This window comes from Gavialis gangeticus, unplaced genomic scaffold, assembly GCF_001723915.1.
Source record: "Gavialis gangeticus isolate Ggan-Ray unplaced genomic scaffold, GavGan_comp1, whole genome shotgun sequence".
Classification (NCBI taxonomy): domain Eukaryota; kingdom Metazoa; phylum Chordata; order Crocodylia; family Gavialidae; genus Gavialis; species Gavialis gangeticus.
The window spans coordinates 28613456-28618917 of NW_017728994.1; the positions used below are offsets into that span (position 1 = coordinate 28613456).

Here is a 5462-nt window from a genome sequence, read left to right on the forward strand (position 1 = left end):
AAAAATCAACCTCTATCAACAGCATCCTTTAAACCAATTATTTAACCTACTGCAAAGTACAAAATTCTTCTAGAAATACTCATACATTCTTCATTCCCTTTCACCCCAGTCTACACAAAAAAAGACAAATGTGACCCTCAAAAGGCAGAAAAGCAAGTCTTCCAGATCCAAAGTGTCCTAACAAGAATGATTCAGTACATAGGACCACTAAAAAGGTGATGATGAAAACAGCAAGGAAGTGAAAAAATTAGATGTTGTATCTTCAACATTGGCATATCTGACAACTTTCTGGTTTTCTGCATGTGCTCCAAGGACTCCTAAGATCAGAAAGATTACATAGCAATTTTTACAAAAGGTTGAAGCCTGAACAAACATCTTGAAAAATGCTCCAATACCCAATATATGCTGCTTCATTTTAGAATATTAAACTGAAGAAGTGAAGCATCTGAAAAACATCTTTCATACACGATCATTTGAAGGAAATATGTCTATTCTGTAAATGCAGCAAGATTAGTTTAGCAGCATTTTCTTCAGTTTGAATTCAGTTCTGTAATGTCCATAATTATGTTGAGAATGTAATGATCTTTTTCAACTGCCCAGAAATGTGGCAGCAGCTCAGACGAGTTTCAACGTAAACACAAGTGTATGCTTTGGCAGTCTTGCAAATTGGAAGTTAAGCTTCAGGGAGAAAATGCCCATTATCAACACAGGGCTGGTAAAGGCAAAGTCCACAGTACAGGTACAACCAGATTTTAGTCAGCATGACTATCATGGCCAGGAACATCTATGTGATACTTTTTAATGCAAGTTTGAGCAGGACAATACAGTTCCAATAGCTTGCTCAGAACTTTGATGCACGTGCCATTTGGAAGCTAGAATCAACACATCCAAATGTACATTTATCATCTGTAACAAAATACAGCAATACTGAGGCCATCTTCAGGCTGGGCCATTAATATCATCAACTCCCCTTTAGGACACTCCCTTCAAGTTAAAAAGGAAATATATAAATCCTTCCTTAATGTACTCTTTCGGATTTTTTAAGTACAAAGAAATCAGCAACAAGATTAGCCAGTGATATACTTAGCCAATAATATCCTGAAGTCCATACAATGGTGACTGAGTACTGCACAAAAAAAGTCTGATTTCTTATACTTCCTGCAAACACCTATCAGATAAATGTCAATGTCACAGTTAGCACTGCGCTAGGCTTATGCATAATTACAGGGACATCAACCCAAAAACACATCAGAATGCTTCAGAGGCATGTATCTGTACCTTCATCCCTTGTTGCATTTTTCAGATGTTTGGCTGTCCTTCCCTTACTCCCATTACAGATGCTGGAAATTAAGTTTACCATGACAGTCTTTTTAATGTTAGCATAAAGCAGCACAGGAAACAGGAACAAAAGAGTAAGGCCAGAAGGACAAGCAAGAATAATTAAAAAAAATGTGTCATAAACCTAAATTTCTAATACTCAGTGCCTTATGGTCCTTCAGTAGAGACCAAGCACCAGTGATGAAGGCTAATCTCCACAGTGTATCTAGAATCCAATGAATCAGGGATTTCTTCCTCAAGTCTCTACTTTCAATCTTGTGGCTCCATGGACTGAATGAGTGGCATAGGGCCAGCATGGGTTTGGCAAACCAGGTACAGCCAGAGAAATGTGATCTGGTACACTGGGCTGTCATCCAGCCCATGGTTCTCCCCCACGGGTATGGACATTTGGTGGCAGGAGAGCAGTGGCAGTGTTAATTGTTGTGGCTCTGGAAACACAGATCTGAAAGATCTGAACTAGTTGCAAGGGTTGAAAGCACATGCCTACTTACCTTTCTAGAGGCCTGAGAACAGGAATTGCTTACAAAGTCTGCCTACTATTACTTGTTGAAAAATGCATGCCTCATGTGTTGGTCAGATAAAATGGTGTTTTTTTGTACCAATTCTGTAAATGTATTTACCTGCACTAAGTTATAACAACATTTGTTTCAATGAAGACTTTGAAACAAGACATTTGCATTTATAGAACTTAAATATACTCATCAGATTAAAAGTCCATCTAGAAAATAGTTTCTTTATTCATTTAGTAAACGAGAAATTTTAAAACTTATTACAATTCTATTTCCTCTTCAGCATGTATAGCACTTGTTTAATTTTTGCACTTCACTTAAGCCTGGACAGCAAAAGTAGGGCAGTCGCTACTTTAACCAGTGTTGAATCAGATAACATTTTAGTAAAAACATTTACACCTTATCTACAACAGTTACTAGCTTAAGTGTTCAAAAGTTGCCCAAGTTTACCTAGTGTGGACAAAAAGCTGATGCAATAATTCTCTCTAAAAAAACCCCCACAGAGATAAGTTAGCAAGTCAATCTACAAATTAAATAGATTTATTTTCTAGCAATATCATATCAACCCAGGACCTTTAAAAGCTGCATTTGCCTTTAGACTGTAAAGATTTTAATCGCTGCACTATGTCCCATTTTCTCTTCCCTTACACTAATACCTTTAAATATGTAAATCTTAAACAACTTCTGCATCATAATTGCCCAAGAGGGATAAAATAGCAGTTATTTTTAAATGATATCATAAGAGTTTTATGGCACATTCTGTATTATGAGAACTTTAAACTATTGGCCTAATTAATCCACTCACATTTGACTTTTGCAAGCACATTTACATTTTTCTAGCAGGAATCTGTTAAGACAATGCTGGGGATCCGCTCTTCCAACAATTAGGCTAAGTTTATGAAAACTGCATGTTCCTGAAGTTATAAAGCAGAAATTCAGTGGTGTAAACAGCCAATTTCTTCATATGCTTCTGGCTAGAATCAACAAGAGGTGAACATTCACCTGTTAAGACCACCACAATCTTTTACTACTTCAGCTAATACTGTAAACTGTCTTACACAGCACATTAAAAAATATTATTAAAAAAAAAATCACTAATCACTTGCAACTAAAAACAGACAGTGTTGTGAACCTAACAACACTGCTTCAAGCATGCCTGTGATCAGGGATGTCTAAGCAAAGAGGTGCATGGTTGCAGAAATAGCAGCCATTATAGCAGCACTGTACATAATACTATATGTTACTAGAAAATAAGAGATCAATTTGCAGTCAGTGAGAATGTGAGCTTTTGATTTACTGAAAACAAATAGCCCTAGACAGTATACTAGTGAACGCTGTGGGATTTTTGTCCATCTGCCTGCCTTTTTTCTTTAAAGGAAAGACAAAAGTCTTCCAAAAGACAAGAACAGTATTTAGGATCTACAAAATATTCATCCTCTCATAGCTATTGGCTGTCTATCAGATGGCAGGACTAAAGCAGTGTTTTCCAAAACTGAAACATCACTTTAAAGGAGTTGGAATAAATCTCACAGATTCCAGTAACCCAGAGCAAACTGTGACAAACTTACAATGTAAAAGTACAAATTCCATGCTTTAAATGTGTGAAAACTAACCTGATGACCTAAGAACTATGCAAACTGTTCATTTCTAAGAAAGCAAAATGTAAAATCTTCATGGTGGGTTTTAGGCATAATTACATTCCATAAAAGCATCAATATCAGGAAGCCCAAACATTACAGTTTTGGAAAAAATACAGGGTAACACCCCCAATCCTATGAACTCTTCCTTGTAAGATAATACTTGCCGTAAAAGCAGATTCATCAGCAGACCTGAGGCCTAAATCACTTAAAATGCGTTTTTCAAAAATGCTCAATTGTTGACTTAACTATTGCTAAGGTCAGTGGTAAAACTCCCACCAACTTCTATGGAAGAAGAGATAAGCCGATGAAGTGCTTCTGAAAGACCCATAAAAGTGTATAAGCATTATACAGCTTCCTAATTAGGCACTGTTTGGTCATTAAATACCAACCTTTTCTTTTTAAATTAAAAACAGAGATTAAGCTTATCATACAATGCATACAAAAAGCCATTTTAAATGAATAAGCAGCAAGTATGATTGCAACATTTATATTAAGCTGTTGAGAAAATTCAGGTTTTGAAGCCAAGTAATTCATCAACTAGCTGTTCAAGAATACAAAATAATTTTACAAATCCTTTTCATATAACATTATATCTGTTACTAATAAACTCCACTAATGAAGTAACTTTGATGGTTAAAAAAGGCCTTTAAACTTGTGCCTTGACTGCATCTTATTTTATAAGAAAGAGTCCTTGTACCATGCAAAAAAAAAAAAAACAGTAACATTTCATCTTGAAGTTCATCTCAGTCATGAAGTGATTCAGCAACACTACTCATTTTGTAGAAATCCATTTTCACCAGACAGTGCATGCATTTTAGAAATCCCAGGATGATAATCACTGAGCACACGCAGGCCCATGGTATTCCACATACACATCACCACATTTAGGGGCCAATATCACTGGCCAAAGTGAGGGATTGTACAGGTTTCTCCTCCGCAGCCCTGCCATCATACCTCCTTTCCAAATCAAAACCATACCCCATTTTTACCAACAGTGAGCTGTCAAACCGCAACACCTTCCTAGATTTCCATTATCCCTAATACTACAGGTTGTCCTTGGAGCAGAGCCTGTGAGAACACAAACCAACCCATGTTTGTCCTCCAGCAGGTGCAAACATCCTCCAGGAAGAGCCCTGTTCACTTACAGTTCAAGTCAAACAGAAACAAAGTCCTTCACGTCCTGAGGCCTTATCTACTCTTGAAAAACACATAACCTAAAAGCTATATTAGGTGTTTAAAAGCAGGTCTGCATTTAATCGTGTCAGCACCAGACTCAAAGCAGTGTGGAAAGAAAAGCCTCAGAGTTTCTCAGAGCAGGTTTAGTGTGTGGCCGGCCCCTAACCAACTTGAGACACCAGCTCTCATTTGCATCTTTGCAGCATCTGAAAATGGCCCAAGGACTCAGCTGCAGACACAACCTTTGACACCTTCCTACTGACAAGTCTTTAGGGGGTGCCCTGGTCACTCACACAGAACAAAAGCTGACTTAGCGGGGATGCAGCATGCTCCATGAATTTGTGCAGGAACCTCCGCACTGCGCTGGTAACGGTTGTTATAACCCCTGCTTTTCTCACTGCCCCGCTCTGCCCAGGCCCCAAGACGCATCCCTGCACAGCAACCAAGCCAGGACGCAGATGTACACGATGACACTCGTTGACACCAGCACCTCAGCAAGGGGTGCACGTGGAGTCACGACTCCAGCTTTCCTCCGCCCTGCCCAGCGCGGAGCCGCCCCTGGGGCCTGCCCTCGCCCAGGCGACGATCGAAGCACGTGCCCCCTTCTGGGCCCCGCCGCGCTCGCAGCCTACTACCAACAGCGCCCGTGGGCGGGATACGCGGGCGCCGGGCCGGGCGGGGCGTGGAGCCCCGCAGGGACAGACTGACGGACACTGCCGCTCTCGGCACCGCCCCCGCGGCCGGGCCGCTGCTCACCGTGTGCTCGTGCTCGTCGGCCCGGGCGCGCAGCGGCAGCCGC

At 40.2% G+C, this 5462-nt stretch overlaps 1 protein-coding gene across 1 annotated transcript in view; it reads right to left on the reverse strand.

Moving 5' to 3' along the window:
- Window positions 1–5456, reverse strand: part of TM9SF3 (transmembrane 9 superfamily member 3) — a 160324-nt gene extending 154868 nt beyond the window's left edge. The window contains exon 1 of the mRNA XM_019502487.1: window positions 5420–5456. The gene's annotated coding sequence lies outside the window, so the exon portion shown is untranslated. The remainder of the gene's footprint in view (window positions 1–5419) is intronic.
- Between the last annotated feature and the right edge of the window lie 6 nt (window positions 5457–5462).